Source organism: Cavia porcellus, unplaced genomic scaffold, assembly GCF_034190915.1.
Source record: "Cavia porcellus strain 051 isolate PalLab524CR breed Dunkin Hartley unplaced genomic scaffold, mCavPor4.1 scaffold_26, whole genome shotgun sequence".
In the NCBI taxonomy this organism is placed as follows: Eukaryota; Metazoa; Chordata; class Mammalia; order Rodentia; family Caviidae; genus Cavia; species Cavia porcellus.
This window is the reverse complement of record NW_026947509.1, coordinates 22,831,528-22,849,344: the sequence shown is the minus strand read 5'-3', so window position 1 is coordinate 22,849,344 and position 17,817 is coordinate 22,831,528. Positions and strand designations below refer to the sequence as shown.

At 45.2% G+C, this 17,817-nt stretch overlaps 1 protein-coding gene and 1 long non-coding RNA gene across 2 annotated transcripts in view; both read left to right on the top strand.

The window, feature by feature from the left end:
• Window positions 1-17,817, top strand: part of LOC100719991 (T cell receptor alpha chain MC.7.G5-like) — a 556,517-nt gene that overhangs the window by 389,003 nt on the left and 149,697 nt on the right.
• LOC134473232 (uncharacterized) lies at window positions 13,117-17,417 on the top strand. The gene is made up of 3 exons (XR_010043377.1): window positions 13,117-13,246; window positions 14,342-14,418; window positions 17,123-17,417. It is a non-coding gene; the product is annotated as an uncharacterized LOC134473232 (long non-coding RNA).

Genomic DNA, 17,817 nt, shown 5'->3' with positions numbered 1-17,817 from the left:
GAGAGAGCTTATATGAAGCCAGAAGTACTTGTGCATACCTGTAACCTCACTTGCTCTAGTCCCACTTGGGCAATTTAGCAAGACCTTGTCTCAAAACAAAATATTAAAAAACGTGTGGAGATACATCTCAGTTCAAAGGCTCTGGATTCAATCCCCAGTACAACCCCACCACACACACACACACACACACACACCTATGAGTTCTAGAACACCTCCAGTGAACCAATCAAAGACTGCCAAAGACTAGAGACCAGTCAGAAAGTACACTGGGAGTGCGGCAGGCGGAGGAGAGCTGTAATAGTGCCTGGACTGTCCCCTGTACACTGCACCCTGCACTCTGCACTCTGAACCACCCAAGTGAGGCTTCCAACCAAGATCTCAGTTCTGCTGAAACCTGAAGTTGGTGACCAAAACGACTGGGTTCCTATGTCTGGTTGCGACACGCAGCCTCAGGAGTGAGGCTCCAGGGCTGTGAAATGCAACTAAGGAAACTTCCACCTCCAAACAGCGACTCCACACAGAAGCGGGTAGAGGAGAAGGAGGAAAACAGGCCTGACCCTTCCTCTTTCCTCAGCATGGTGGTAGAAATTGCCAGAAATTTAGAGCAAGAATCAAATATGGTCTGTAGCACTAATTATCTCTAAGAATCTGGAGAGCTGTTCAACTGCTGAAGACTTCCAATTTCACAGACTAGAAATCTAACGCATACAGTGGCTGGTTCCAGAGGTTAAGTAAGCAGACTTGTGATGCTGAAGGCACAATGTAGATGCCCAATGAAAACTAAATTTATTTAACTTGCCTACTTCCTAGCTAGTGAGTTTGGGATTAAACTCTTAATCTCGGTGAAAACATGATGGGGAACGGTGAAAGGAGTAGGCGGAAATCTCAGGGCTGTGGTTCTCACAAATCCACAGGAGGCTCGAAGTCCCAGGGCATCCTGACAAGCCTATGAAATTCAGCAGGACTTTTTTGTGACACTTTCAGAAGAATGAAGGAACCAAGATACAAGGAACTGACAGCATTTACAAGGTTGTTGGTGCAGGTGGCGAGAACAGTACCAAAGTGACTGCCGGACTCTAGGACACAACTAAAGCCACCAGGTAGCTGAGCCCTGTGTCCCAGTGCCCAAGAAACACACAAGTTCTCTGATACCAACCGTTCCCTGGAAGTTTATATTCTGTCTGCAGAATATGATATTCTGTCTCCAGAATGTAACTCCTCAACAATAAAACTCTCAAAGAAACAAGGCTCGGGAATGTCTACAAAAGCCTTTTATTTCATGTGATTTGCTAAACCAAAGAGCAGCCTCAGGAGAGGAAGCGGGTGAAGAAGGAGTCTAAGGTTGTGACACAGAAAAGGCCACATAGTAAAAGAATGACAGGGAGGAGGCAAGGTAATAAAAGGTCGTGCATTAATTTACAGCTCAACTGAACAAGTTCTGTTCCTCATCAAATAGTCCGAAACTAAATAAACAATATACTTTTCTGAGCTCTTCCTCACCAACTGCTTTGTTGGTAAAGGTTATACTCCTGGGGAGCTGATACCAAGGCTTCTTGTTTTTGTCAGTAAATATAAGAACCCATATCTATGTAAATTTAAATTACACAAAATCTTTCCCCCAACTGTCTGGTCTCTTTTCACCAAGCTCTGTAGTTGCAGAATGTAAACCTTTACCATAGCAGCACAGACTTTTTAAAATTTGGAATAATGGAATTGCTTTCTCCCAAGACATATCAAACATAATTGCAAGCTAAAGTCTACTTTACTCGTCCACCAAGACAAAATCCGGATGGGGTGTTGCTTGTTTGTTTATAGACTATTTTCATGTGACCAACACTGTGTCTTCTGCGCATTGCTCCTAAGGGCAAGCCTAGGAGCCTGCACAGTCACCCCCAGACACAAGGGGGTGAAGGGCTGTGAGAAAACACACAGGACACAGTGGAGAATGTGGAGAACCACACAGGCAGAAACTTACACACAACCAAGCATCAAGTTACTCAACAAATAAAGACAAGAAGAGGCCGAGGTTTCTTTGCCCTCTGAAGCTCCAATTCCATGTCAGCCTGGGGCTTTAGATTTCTCTCGATTACCCCCGTGTCTGTATTGCATAGATTCATTGAACGAATCAATGAGGGAACATGTCAAAGAATGAATACGCAATACTACTAAGAAGGGGAAGAAATCTATTGCAGCCTATTGAATAGAGCCCTGGAAAATTTCCCTGTGCCTCTGCTTATCCTCCAACTCGGGAAAACAGCTGACAGCTAGAGCTGAGTCCTTAGGTTCTGGGGAGCTAGGGAGCCAGGTGGCTTAGCATTTCACCCACTGCGAATTCCTTGGGCGTTTTGAGTCGCTCCTTTGCCCAGGACCTTCTCTGGCTGCGGTGAACTGTAATGATCCATTCTTCTTTGAGGCTCTGCTTTGTCTGTCTGAAGCTTTTCACGCAGGCGAGTAACACCACCTTGGCCAGTGTGCCACATCCTTGCTTCCTCCTCTAATAGTAAGATCCACAGGCGTTCAGGATGTGCCATAGGCTGCTGTGTGTGTCTACTTCACTGCATGTGCAAGAGATAAGTAGACATGGAGAAAGGAACTGATTGATGAAATTAACGAGCACATGCCAAGGCTTAAAGAGAAGGGCATTAACTGCTTGGTTTGACAACAAAAAGCAACCTCACTCTTTGCATCCCAGTATGCAGCCAAGGCTTCCGCCCTCTTCTGTTGGGAGCCCACGGCAGTACACAGGCACCTGCCCCCAGTGCACAAACCCTGGAGCTGGCATGAGCCCTGCGTGCACTTCCTTGCTGCTCTGGCGAGCCAGAATGGCAGGTTCAGCTCTTTACACTGCACAGCGTCTGGAGATCCGAGCTGGTGCACCAAGGCTGGAGGTCACACAATGTCACTCTTTGGAAACAGGGAGCCTGAACCAAGGCCAGGACTCCTGTCCTTACAGTGAGAGATCCGTGGAATTCCCTTCCTACTCTGGTCCTTGTCCCTCCCAGCCTCGGAGGATTCTTCAGTATATAAGGAGGTATTTCAGGAAGGAGTGTAGGACTCTGTCCCCCAGTCAAGGAATTCATCTTGGATTTTTGCAAGACTTTCCTAGTGTGCAAGACTTCTTAGATTTTAAAGTCTGGTGGGTAGGCAGATTTGTGAGATCAACAGAAGATCCCTCTGCAGAGGATAGAGATTCTCGGTCCCAGAGGCATCTTAAGGTGGCCCAAGTGTCTGTCCAGAGACATGTACCAATCTTCAGCGGGTAACAAGGAGTATGAGGAGATCCACACAGTTGCATGACTCTGTGTTGCTGTGACTCTGGCTTGCTCCTCTTTCCTCCGGCGTGGAAGCTTCACTGTCTGAAAACGGCTATGCAGAAAGACAAGCGGCCACTAGATGGCAGCAGATGGCAAGGAACGCGAGCTGAGGGCCCCTGGGGAGCGCTGGGCTTGAAGCCCCTCCATCTTGCTTTACATCTTTAATGGGATACGTGAGGAAAATGAGCCCCTTCCATGCCAGATGCAGATGCCACAGCATATGGAGAGATACCGCCCCGCAATATTTCTCTGGTTATTAAACAGGAGGCACCTAACTAGTCTTTCACTGCATCGCCTTGCAGAGTTGTCCTTGATGTCTCTGGCACAGTAACCCACAGGAGCTAAGAGGAGGGTGTGGGGGTTTGTGCAGGGACTGGGCCTCTGGGATCCCGCCACGCCCGGTGCCCACGAGGTCCCAGCAGACAGGGGCAGCCCAGGGGGACCGCTTGGCGAGGACCGCAGGATGCTTCTGCTGCCCGACCCCTTCCCTCGCAGCGGAAGGGCTTCTGCCGCTCTCCGAGCTCCCTGCAGTCCTCCGGGCCTCATTTATAAGACTCTCCCTTACCGCCAGACAGCTCTGTGGTCCCACCTTTCACCGCAAACCTCAAATGGGAAAGGGAACTCCGGCAATTGAGAGAGCAAAGTCACTCGTGCCTTTCTGAGGCACTGAAGAAATACAGCCGAGCTACTAGAATGTGCCTGATAGGGGACCAAGGCTTCTGTGTACCCCCAAAAAGTAGGGAGTCTCGTCCTGTCCCACTAACTGCAGGAAATTGCTTCCTTCCAGGACAAAGCTTTGCCTGGAGATCTTCACCAGCTCTGGGGAGGGCAGCCTTCACGGTTTACTCTTTATTCCAACCATCTTTCCACTCCCATACCCCTGCACCCCTCTTCCTATTCCTTATTTAATTCTTAAGCCTCCAAGCTCAGGGCCTTCCTAAGACCTTGGCTGAAGAACTGAGACCAGGTTATCCAATCCTGGAACCCTTCATGAGCCTGTTAAGCCCAGGACTTCTCAGGATCTCTTGTGAAGCCCCCCAACAATCTTGGAAATGAAGGCAAAGAATAGTCATTTTCACAGAGAAACAGAGGTGCACATCTGAGAGGCAGCCTTGCCTCTGCTGCTCCCCATCTCTTTCCCATAGATTTGGCCTCTGCACAAAAGTAATAGCAAGATTCACCCTGCCGCTGTCTGCCTCCTCTTTTAGAACATGATTCCAGAAGTCCTTGCTTGTCTGCAGGCCCTAGACAATTCACTTAGCCTCCCGCGCCTCCATTATCATCCATAACTGCAGGGACTGGAATCCGGTGATGATTAAGGCCCCTTCCAACTCTACAGTCCTACGTTTTAATTTCCCAAACCCCCACCGGCCCTCAAGGAGGGCCACCCAGGGCACTTTTTCTAACAATAGCCAAGCTCAACGGGAGCAAGCAGCATTTCATACTCCAGGGGAGAAGAAATGTGGTCATGGTTGGAGTCTTGTTGATGTCCTTTGTCCTCAGAGTGAGGCAAACAGGGAGGCTTCGGATGTCATTGACACCAATGGCAGGGCCTGGAGGTGGTTGTGCTTTGGGGGAAGAAACCAGCAGAGCTGTTCTTGTGGGTGGTAGAGATGCCTAATCCAAGACTGGAAGTTGTTTTAATAACTGTTTCTCAATAAAAAGACCTATTATATTCTGCACAGGGGTCTGGGGGCAAACCCAGGTCTCCCAGGAGGAATCTAGTCTCAACCATAATGCAGGATTGGTTCAGCTCAGCTGCTCTTACAAAGGGCTGAATACAGCTTGCCGCAGTATAGGCAGCTCCCGCAGCTCCATGTGAAAATGACTCACAGCAGTTATGAATATCAAACCTCCTTTGATGTGTTCCCAGACATGAGGAGCAGCCAGGGGGCGGAGGTGGACTCTGTGCGCTGGCTCTGTGGGGTGCCCACAGAGCCCTTGCACACATCTGGCACCACCCGGAAACTCCAGGAGAAATTCAGGCTAGGTAATTACCTAGGACTTCCTGGGATAACAGAGCTCCCTTTCATCTGTCTCTCTCCCTCTGTCTCATCCTATCTGTCTCCAGCTACAGGGGAATTAGATTTTCCAAGAAATTACAGCCTGTTTCTATACCTTCACCTTTCCCAAGGGTATAACAATTCACGTCCTTGAATAAAAGTTGTTTTATTGAGCACAAAATGAATGCACCCCCCGCTCAACATCTGTGCCAATTGCTTTAAAGCCATAGACTTGGCCCTAGTCAGCCAAGCAGGAGAATTTCCCTCTGCAACGGCCATTTCTAGACTCTCAGCCTTTCAAGTAGCTGCATGGTACCTTGTTCTCCTAATAGGCTCTCAGTGATGACTGAACACAGAGACTCTGAGTCTCTCTTGTTGGTGGCTCCCGGGAGTGGAACAGTCACAATTACCAGAGCAAAAGCCAGAGTCAGCGGTCAAGTGAGCATCCTGCCTCAGAGCGATGGGGAGAGTAAGCCGCTGAGCCTCATGCCTGCTTCAGGGAGAACCTTATGTATCACAGAAGGCTTCCCCATTCTACACAGGGCTAAGAACACGCTGGACAGGCGAAGTCTTCACAGTTCTCGAAGTGGCACAGGGCACAAAGGAAAAGACCCTGCTTGAACTCATGCTTATGTCTTTGCCTTTTCTGGGCTGGGGATGGAGCTCAGTGGTAAAGCAATTATCTGGCATCTGTGAGACCCTGGGTTTTATCCCCACATTGCAAAAATAAAACTAAAAGCAACATTTTCCTATTCTGAAATAAGCCTGACTTTATTTTATAGCTAAGTTTGGCTTACACTGAAAAACTCATGAACCCACAAAAATCTGCACATACTCACAATGGAAAGAAGTAGTGTAAATAACTTCTGTTTACTCAGCATCAGCCACATGCCAGACAGGATGCATCTTTCCCTCTAACCCTCACCAGCTTTCTAGGTATGTGGGAGTGGGGAAGATATGATTATGCCCATTTTACAGGTGGGAAACCCGAGGCTCAGAAAGCCTAAAACACTTTTCTAAGATTGAACAATTGAAGTGAAAGATCTCTAATTCCAGATTGTTGGGTTTTTAAAGCATGGTCTCTTAACCACGGTGACACAGGACAATATGCTTATTATCAAGCACCTCCTATCTTCAGGGGTTATCAGGGAGGAGCCAAAAGACACAGTTCTTGACTTCACAAACTTCACACACCAGTGCACGGACAGCTGCACACAGTTCCTGTCACTCACTCAGTCTTCTGGTACCCCAATAACAGAAGTATTCTTTTCTTCCACCATCTCACTCTCAGGTCTCCTGCCATTCATTCATTTTGAATTGTTACCACGTCAGGTCTTTTACAATCTGGCTTCAACTGCTTGAACTTTACAGACAGTGATGTGAACTATCTGACCTTTTGTGCATTATGCTTTAGAAACCCAACTTTGTACCTGGTGAGTCTGTCTTATTTTTAAACTTGATCAAAAAGTTTCTCTGACCCATTTCTCCATCTTTTCAGGCAGGCAGAGCAGGAAAGCAGCAAAGATAGAGACAGGAAAGGTCTCAAGCGTGGTGAAGATCCAGGAAGCCGAGTCATGGGTCAACCAAATGGAATTCAGCAAGGGAGGGCTCGGGGTAAGGGTGGACCCCCTGCTCCCCTCATCTCGGAAGGTGAGTGATGGTGTCTCATGGGCACCACGTGCTGAGGTGAAATGGGAGACAAGGTGCAGACATTGCATTAGTCGCAGATCGTGCCAACAGCAGACCGGCTGCCAGGGCTGCAGCCTTGACTCATAATCTACAGTCTCGGGGACATGACAGTGTCCTGCTATGCTGAGCTCTTCTACTGACATTGACCCAACTGTGTGTGGCAGGAGGGGGAGACTTCTGCTAGTGAGAGCTTCCCTTCAAAGCCAAGTCACTGGACTTGCAAGACAAGTCACTGGACGCGCAAGACAGAGAACTCTGAGGTCTTTGAAGTTCCAGGATGGATGCAAACTTTGCTTTTGAAGGACTAAACTCTTTTGTAAACCTAATGGGGGAAAGAAAGTTCATTGCCCACAGCAGTTTACATTCGATTTCATTCAAATCTGTGCTCCTTTCTGGGCTGCCCTGGAGACGGTAATTCTAGATGAAACCTTCTCTAGAGCCTTGAAAAGGGTAGCCTGAGAAGACTGAGTGTGCAGCTCCAGATCGCCACTCCCTCACTCCAACCATTACCACGGCTCTAATCCCCAAGGCAGCCTGGTCATCTCTCCCGCTGGTTTCAATTTCTTCTAACAAAATCCAAATTGGCAAAACATACTGGTCTTTGTTTCTGTTTCTCTCTCTATGTATAACCTCCCAAAATGTCCAGATATGAATGAATGTCAGTCTTCACCTTCATCTCTCAGCTATGGCTCCAATTCTGTTTTCCTGACATCTGTCTGGAGGAATCATTCTGCAGCCCCCCAATCCACTGCCCTCTCATAACCTCCCTCCGGGAATTTATCAGTCCACATGTTCCTTCATTTGACCACTGGGGGGCAATGCTGGACTGGCCAAATCACTAGGCTCTTGCTCCCTGTGTGTCCCCACCTTGCATCATTTCAGAATATAGTCTTGTGTTGGAAGCCAATACCAAGGACCTTTAGAGCACCCCAGCCTTGTAGTACAGCCAGCTTACTGCACCTGGGATCATAGGAATAGGAGGTTCACTGAAAAATAAAATCTCTAGGAAGGAGACTGAGAGGGAAGCTTGCCTAATCATGTCATTAATCTGTCTCTCTGATGAGAGACCACAGAGTCCTACCTGTCCCCACTCACTCAGCCATAAACCATGGAGGGTAATGTCTCAGTGAACTCTGTATTCCTGGGAGTAAACATCAAACTTGACAAATATTTGGTGGATGGATGAATGGATACGTGCATAATAAATTTCGATCAGTCAGTTGCATTTCTGTCACTGTTTTTCCTTTTTATGATACTCAAAGTTTAAGTCACTAATCAGTTGCTGACCTTTTAATATTGAAGACAGCTGTGGATAGTCAGGTTGTTAAGTTAAACCAGTGGTAGTCACTATACAAATGTTATTTCAAACACAGCTTCAAGGCTTTCTTTTGTCTTATTTCTATGATCCTCCGTTATGCTGCCCATGTGTCCTGAGACCTCACTAGCCTGTGAGTTGTGAAGCACACTGTTTGATTAACATCCAACTGAAGGTAACCGATAGCTTCATCATTTGGAATATGGTGCATCTCCAGATGTCTATGGGAATTCATGGCACTTAGTGGTTCTCTATGGGGTTTGACACCTCCACTGGGGGAGCTCTTCTTCAGGCTACCTCATGTCCTCTCGTAAGACTCCTCTAACATGACCTCCTCTCGACCTTCATCGCGGTACATTCTATGACATCATGAGCCCAGCATACTCTCTTCACCACTTAAAGCACAGCTAAATATTCAAAGGGAAAAAGCAGTGCATATATTTCTTCTTGAGACAGTCTCACTCGGTAGCTCAATCTGAACTCGAACTCGAAGCAATCCTCCATTTCAACCTCCAGAGTGCTAGGATTCCGGGATGCACCATCACAACCAGCTCAACCAGTGCATATTCTGAGACCCCAAACTCATAATGAGGGTCTCCCAACCTCTAGCAGGCTTTCACATAGCAGTGATCACCTTAATGCCCCCACTAAATATCTCTAAGCATTGCCACATCTCCAAGTACATGTAGTAGAAAAGGTCTTTTTGGCTCAATAAAAGCCTGGCTGTTTTCCTAACTTAGGGTGATTGACAAGGAGAAAGGAAAGATTTCCTCCAGGGAAGCCTTGTGCCTGCCTCCTACCATCTCAGGGCGGTCTGACCTTCATAGCCCCAACAAGCAAACACGGGGTTGCATTGTGTTATTAGATCTGATGACAGCATGCATGGAGCATCACTATCTCTGTGAAAAATTTACATTGAGGAAAAATATTCCACTCATTCTTACTAACAAGATGCCATTTAATTTTTCTTAACAGAGTACCATGTTGGTGTGCAATATCTGTGTACAGCTTTATGATGACTTCATGGTCTCCAAAATAAAGAGTAAATATTTTTAGAAGTCAATAAATTCATTTGCAACAAAAAAAGAATATTATAAATTTCATTCAGTCTTTGCTCCAGCTACAAAAACTCAGCTGTCAGCAGTCTTCAAGGAGCAGTTCTGCTGAAGGGGAAAGAAGGAAAGAAAGAAATTCTGCATTTATAAAATACATGTTATTTTTAAAAAGTCTAACTTAAACCTTTTCTACAGTTTAAACCTAGATCCTCTGAGTACAAGATCCCCTTCCTCCTCATAAAAAAAATGCTATTAAAAAATGTGTCCTTTGACGCCTTCCCTGAAAGCAAACAGATTGAAAAAATCATTCAAAAACAGCATTTTTCCATCTCTGTCCATGAAAGTCAAGTGAATCATATATTAAGGGTGTCCTATGTTGTGACTTTCTCCAGCCGCCTTAGTGTGATTAAGGGCCAGGACTCTCCGTAAAATCTCTATTCTGTTCTTACAAAAAACAATGAATAGAAATTTCCATAAAAGAGGAAATTGACAGTCAACACAGAAGACTCAGGAGGAAAGGAGTGTCTCAGGGGTTCGCTCACTGCATTCAAACACAGCTCTCTGCCTCAGGGCTCTGGTTTTCAGGTCCAGATCTCTGGTGGCTGGATGTTGCCTGAGGCCTTGGTGCCAGATATGATATCTAGGTTTGACATCTATGGCAGACTGCAAGCTCTCCCACCTGTGATTTTAAAAAGCCCAAAATCCTTCCCATGTTTTCAACCTTGGCCCTGACATTCACCTTGGCCCAGGTGAGAAAGTGTCTGAAATTGCTTGCATTGAAATTATAATCTTTGCTTACCACTCCAAAGCTAAGCAGTCTTGGTTATTAACTGATGGATTCAACTTTTTGTGCAGCTGTGACACAGCTGGAAGTCTTAGTCAGTCCTCCTAATCTGCACACATTGGGATGCTCCCTAAGGAAATGGCCTATTATGCTACCTAGAACACCATGGGCTCCAGTAAGGGCTGTGAACACAAAATATCACTAGGAGTAGAATCCAGGTCCTTTGGTTCTTTCATCAAATAATTATCCAACCAGAAAATCTCTTTTGAGTTCTCCTCAGAGTGCAGCAGTTTTTCCACAAGGCCAAGTGGAGACTGATGTAGCAGCTGTGACTTGGACAGAGCCCCCTGGGAGCCCCCTGAAAATCAATTCTCTAGAAAATCCACATTGTAGTGATGGACCTCTCTAGCAGTGAGAAAATAGGAGGGCGTGTATTTTCCAAAGGAAGACACATACAGACCTTCAAATCACTGTCTCAAGTCAGGCCATGATAAATGATGGTCAGAATACAATGCGCAGTTGCTCAAAGGAAAGAAATTAGCTTGGCTCAGGAGCACTAGGAAATGCTCCCTGGTCGAAGTTCTAGTCCAAGAGACTTAAAGGATGAATGATTTTGATGAATGGAGGGAATGGAGAAGAACCCAGCAGGCTGAGGGAGGGCAGCTTAAGCAAGGGAGTGCAGAGGCTCACTAAGAGGACAGCAGTCACTCTGTACTAGCGGGGCCAGGGCGTGACTGGGATGGTGGCTGTGTGCGCACTGGGATCAGCCTTGTGAGCCAGGCTAATGCACGTGGATTCTGTAATATGGAGCATGGGCAGATGTCAGTGTACAAAACAAGGAATACACTTAATTTATTTCAGAAAGATAACTATGGACAGGAAGATTAATCTGTGACTGAAAGCAGTAAGACCAGACACAAAGTTAATACAAAAACTGATGAACACTGAGAAGGAGCAGAAAGAAGGACCCAGAAAGAGGAAATAGATTCAAGAGATGAGTCAAAAGTAAATGAATGATATGTGCAATGACAGGGAAGAGAAGGATGACCATTTTTGGCATCCTGGTTGTGTGCTAGAAGGTTCTGTAGGACCAATACCCCCAGGCCTTGCCATGAGAAATTAATCCTTTGATTTTTCCAGGAATATTTTTATATTTCTCTGGCCCAAAGAATTTTCTCCAACAGCTGAATTCTAGGCTCCATTGGAGAAGATGTGGGAGCAGGGTCTTCTTGGAACCCTCAAAAACCATTGCATATTTAACTGCCTGTTCCTCTTATTTACAAAGTCAGTTGTGTAAGTAAACACCTGACTGCTGTGTCTGTAACTATTTGATAACTGAATATGAAATCTAAGCTGATCATCTGTAGTTTTTTCCTTCTATGAATTCCCTTTTGTTCCATTCTTCACCTGGACAAGAAAACAAATATCCAGAGAAAATCTTCCATAAATCCTTGACCTCCCCGTTTGGTAACAGCCCCATCCCATTTTATTGCACCATTCCCCTGGCACCAGGAAGAGCTTCCCCTGGAGCTGTGGGTGGCCTGTCTGAGTCTGGCAGGCAGCACACATACACCATTCCAGACAGCGCCACTGTCCCAGATATCACCAGCACAGTCATGGCCAAGCCTGTGGAGGACCCCTGGCCACCAGTATTACACCACTCACACTGGCGGGGGCCCACTCACAGCCGTACATCAGCCTCCCACCTCTACCTGTGCTTACGTTTGTGTGATCACAGTTGCCCCTAACTCTGCTTTGTCATCCAGAGAACAAACATCCTGGGCTAGGAATCTTCTCATTTCTTTCCCCACCATGCTATTATTCCTTTAAAACTGTTCATGAAAGCCTGGTGCGGAAAGACAAGCAGTCCTGGAAGAGAAAGAGGGAAAGACATGAGGCAGGAGAGAGCAGCAGAGGTGAGAGTAAAGACATTGAGAAAAACAGTGGAAGTGAACTCTCCAAGTAAGTTTGACCTTACACATGCTTTATTTTCTGTCTGTGTTAGTTATCCTAAATTTAAATTTCCTGGCTCTGCAGTCTTCGTACACATGAAAGGAAGCCTCGTCCTCTCTGTGGGAATGATCACAGTCAAGCTGATTCTACTCCAAAAATAGAATGATAACAGTGCTAAGTCAGGAGCTCCAGAATTTTAACTGTCAACAAATAGAATGGTTTCTTGGTGGGAGGGTGGCCATAAAGGAAGATAGGCAGAAAAGCACTCTCTGACTCCCGGATGAGTTGACAGGGAAAATTTCAGGCTGGGATACTCCACAGAGAGCTTACAACCAGCTGTGTAGATTTTAAAAAGACCTTTCTGGACAGGGACAGACTCTGGAAAGCCCCGGCCCTCACCCCAGCACTAGCCGAAAAGCTGTACCTTTTTCTCTTGCCTCCAGTTAAACATCACTACCAGACTTTAAATTCCATGAACAGAAGAAACTTTGGCTGCTTTTTGCTTCTACTGTATGCTCAGCACTTGGGTGAAAACTTGTATACAGTTGGTTCTCAATAAGTATTTCCCAAACGCAAGGCTGATTGATTAATTCAAAATGAACAAGTTACTTCCCCCTGTCTGGCTTCTGATGAGTAAATTCCGGAACCAGAAACTGCCAGTGCATTCAGAAAAATAATTGTTCCTGCTTTTACTCAGGCTTCTGTGCACCTTAGATACCTGACATTCAGGAACAAGGACCCAAGAGATCATGACTCCCCGAGTGTCTTCCAACAAAAGACCATCTCCCTCTTTGTCTCCTTTCAGAGAATGAGCCGCCTGGGACTGATAAGAGAATGGCACCATATGCTGCAAACGCAGGCCCCGAGTGACGGAGGGACACCCAAGCCTCCTCTAGTGGGGCCTGTTGGATTGGCCGCCTCTGAACACATCTGAGTGTGTCTTCAGATAGCGCAGGCACCAGCCACCCCCAAGGACCTTTCCTTTATTACTGTAGCAGGGAAGCAGCCACATGGCTGTGGTAGATAAGGTGACCATGCACACCGTGCATGCAAAACAGGTTGTGTGCCACACAGCGCTGAGAACCGCAGACTCAAGGCCGCACTGGCTGCCCTTCCTCTGTGAATGGCCCCAGGTGAGTGAGTCTGATTTCCCATCACCTCTCAGTGCTCATTTCCTCTCTCTCTCTCTCTCTCTCTCTCTCTCTCTCTCTCTCTCTCTCTCTCTCACTGCCTATATATATATATATGTATATATATATATATACATATACATATATATTATATTTCCCTCCCGCCCCCCATTCCCAGATGGTTCCTATGGGACTAAAATCATAGTCTTCCTGTGTGGCTGCCAGGACTGGAATGGAGGTGAAGTTCCAGTGCCAACCGGGTGGCAATTCTGGCTATATTGGGGAACTTGCAAAAAGCTAATCAAAGGCTCACCTGCACATACATAGGCACCATGAAAGCAGAGCATTACCATGTTTCTGTGGGAATTCGTCCTCCAGTACCATAACCATTAAGCACATGCAACCGGTACAGTCGCTTACTACTGCCTGATGCAGGTACCACGATGAACAAAAAATGTAAGACTCCAGTGACACAACACAGGAAATTCTACCTTCCAACAAGATGCAGGGCACTCCGTGTCATCTTGAACTTGCCTGGCTTATTCATCAATTCGTTCATTAAAACTAAGAGGCTCTTATAACTGGAAAATTGATACACTGAGTACTGTGGGACTACACAGATATAAAATAAGCACTTCTCAAATAATAAGATTATTCATCAGGTAGCACTTTTATCTTATTAAACTATGAGACATGAGAACCAAATTCCACTGAATTACAAGAATCTGAAAATCAAAGCACAGTCCCTTATAGTCAAAGTGACAAGTGAATTAGACACGAATACAAGGCCAGAAATTAACACCTTAATTACAAATCTTTGACAGCTTATCAACATTTCTAAAAGCCTGAAAAAATTAAATGTCTGGGTAGCATATATAGTAAAATAAATGCATGATTAAAGATAAATGATGGATGAATGGATGGAATAGGAAACAACTAAAGTGATTAAGCTCATATTCAGGCTTAGAAGCCACACTTCTTGAAATCTGAATCCCATGTCTTCAGCTTATTTACTTACTAACTATATGAGCTTGGAGAATTCCTTATACCTTGCTTTCCTCATTTACAAAATACTGATAACCATAACCTTCCTTAAAGGATTGCTGTGAGAATTAAGTGAACTACCAGATGTCAAATGCTGTATTTAGAGCAAGACTTGCACAGAGGAAGCCCTGGTAAGTATTAACTGCTTGTGTTGTTGATGGTCTTTTCATGATGATGATTACTGTATTTCCCTAGAGTCAAACCGAATTCAGCCTTTAGGAAGTTGTCAAGAAGCAAGTCAATCTCTTGAACAATTAAGCATTATCTTCTACATTAGTCTCCCTTCTGGTAGAAACTAAATGTCAATGGAAATTCAAAGAAATACAAGCCAGAAGATCTTCAGGACCTTTATCACTGGATGCTGACAAATGATTAAGGGCTTTTTACATGAGAAAGAACAAATAAGAAAGACCCTCACTAGTCAAGAGTTGGTGAGATACTATAATAAAACAGTAGCACCATTCATTAAGTAAGTAGAGCAGTAGAATAATTTATAAGTATAGATCCAGAGATAAGATTAAAGCTATATATAAACATAATTATAAGTAGGCCGCATGTGGTGGTACACACCTGTAATCCCAGCACTCAGCACTTGGGAGGCTGAAGCAAGAGGATTATTACAAGTTCGAGACCAGACTGGGCTACAAAGTGAGCTCAAGGCCAGCCTGAACTGCACAGCAAGACCCTGTCTCAAAAAGACAAATAATAATAGCTATTACTATTTTAAGTAATAAATGTAGCTCTATCAACCTGGCAGGCATATACCTGACCTAGTGTCAAGTCCCCATCTCATTGTGGAAAGACAATAAATGAAGTTAAACCTGATGTTAAGGCAAACGAAGTGTCAGATAAGGTTCTGCTGTCCACAAAAGGAAAAAGGCTCTACGTAGATGCTTCCACGCTGGCGTTTGCTTATGGGAGAAAGCACCCGTGGTTTCTTGGTGTGAATTGAGGGCTGCTCCTCTATTTTCTTTTCTGAGGATAATGCATCTCCTGCTGCTTCAGCCTCCCCGCTTGTGCTGCAGTGGAAACCTGAATCCCCTGCCACCTGGCCGGCTTTTTCACTTGCAGCCAACATACAAGCTTCTCCGTGCTGGTGCACCCCAGGAATAGCTCAGGAGAACACAAAGCAAGAGACTTTTATTGGGACAAGGATTTGGGAAAGGATCTTCTGTAAGACTGGCACTTGGTCAGATTTCAAAGTCTTGGGTTTGATGGGACAGGCACAGACTCAGTGAGTGTTAATAAATGACTTTATTCCTCCTGGGCTTGCTCTTCCCTAGGACAGTTGGGGTCACTGGGAACATATCCCAGAATTTCTGAATGTCGAAGAGGACATAGGTTTCCTTAAGGACACCTACAACTCTGGGATATTCTCTGCCAGCAAAGAAATAATCCATATTCCTCCCCAGAGCCAAAGTTCAAAAGTTACACACAATAGAGAAATGTGCCATTGTCACTCAAGTCTCTAATTCTGTCATTTATTATGGCATGCTAAAGAATACTCAGGGAGAACATCATCTTTCTTCTTTTTTCAAAGCTGGCTGTTACCAAAGGTAAAGAAAAGTGTGAGAGAGGAAGGAACAAAATCTTAGAGCACTATACATTGACTGGCAAGTACCGCCCAAGGTCTGGTTTCCTAGCAGTGGTCTGTAGGAGTCAAAATGAAATGTGCAGTCAAGCTTGAGAAATATTTCAGAGTCTGTTCCCACCACCTGGTCACCTAACTGGAACCTCCAATCTCCAGGCCTTGAAGGCCAATCACTAAAAGAAAGGGTTACCAGGAAAGTTAAACTAGTCACGTGCTTATGCATACATAAATCTAAGTTTTAGAAGTGGCTTGATTCATTTCTATATGCAACAATGAAGGCTGAGTGTCATCTCTGTACCAGTGTGTACACCAAGAGTAAAGGTCAAGGCAAGTTATGCAAGCTTTCTCTTATCCAGAGTTTACACTATTACAGGGCTGATGGTCTAACTGAGGAGTCAAATCAGACATGAGAGAACAAGGCACATGCTTGGTTGGAATAATTATGAGAGTGTTCAGGAGGAAATTGCAGATTGGAATTAGATCACGATGAGCTGGGTAATGAGAGCCAGGAAAATATCCTAAAAGAATCCAAAATTGAGCTGCAGCTAAATATGGAAAAGTTTATTTATTTACATCCCAAGATCCCAAACCGGTAACAGAAGTAGAATTACAACTCAAGAGTCCCAACTTGCTTCTATGTTGTGCTGCTCGGCAGCTGTTTCGCTCCGTACCACACAGCTGGGTAAGTGAGTTGCAGATGGAAAATTGGTTGCCAAAATCTTTTTTAGAAACAAATGACACTGTGATTTTCTTTGACATCCATTGAAATTCCTCACCAATTTGCAAAAATACCTCATGTTTGCTTTAAAACAACCAATGAGGCCTAGACATTTCAGTAAAACATAGTAATCCTAGCCATCTGAGCATTCTGAGCCCTCATAAGAGGGGCTGGGAGGAATCACTTACTGAAGGCAGTCCTGACAAACAGCTTGCCCGAGGAAAAACACAAGCACAAGCATTGTCCCATGCTTTGCTTTTACTCTAGTCCTGCTCTTCAGTTGCTTGCCTGACTGGCCAGTGACAGAGCAGAAAAACCAGAGAGGAAAGATAGCAATTAGAAGCAGAGCCACGTGTGATAGAGGCCAGACTTGAGCAGGGATCTGTCACAGACGCACATCACAGTCTGACTTCCCTGGTACCAAAACTTTTTATGAGAAGCCTGGGAATAATGGGTAAGAGATATGCCGGGTGGGATCACTGGCATGCATCAGTGATATTTCACTAAATTTATCTCCTTCTTTCAGAAAACTCAAGAGGATGGGAAGAGAGTGGAAATATTCTCAAATCAAAGACCAAATGGTTCCTGAAACTTCTAGTTAGAAGGAGAAATCAGAAGTCCTACCCTCTCTCCCATGGATATTCGAGTGATCCCATAAACCAGTGTTTGATACTTCAGACCCCAGACTGGCAGACACCTCCAGAGAAGAAAGTACCAGCCTGAACACATAGCAATCAACAGGAGTTGATTTGTTTTGACTACTTTTTGCTTCCTAGAATGCTAGTCTTTCTTGATCCTAAATAATAAAATTTTTAAAAAGACTGGGTCTTTAGTGCATCCATGCGTTCTCCGCCTTCAGCTATCCTTTGACTAAGGGCACAGAAGACATGGACAATTCCCACGTATCTGTGACGTGGCTCCACTTACACACCTATTCTCCTGCCCAAAGTCTGAAGGAGTTAAAAGCTACACAGAAGCTCACCCACTGCACCCCTTCCCTTCCTCTAACGAAGGCTTTGCTCCAGGCTTAAACTTGCAAGTTTGCCTGGCAAGCGTGAGGCTGTGAGTTTATTTCCCTGTACAAAAACCAAAATGCAAGTTCTACATCAACAGTGTGTAGAAGATACGTGGGTTTAGCCTGGGTTGCTCACAAATCCTTTAATAACCCCAGCCTTTGCTAGATGCGCAGCCAGCCGGTCCTCTAGACTCTTTGAGAGTCAA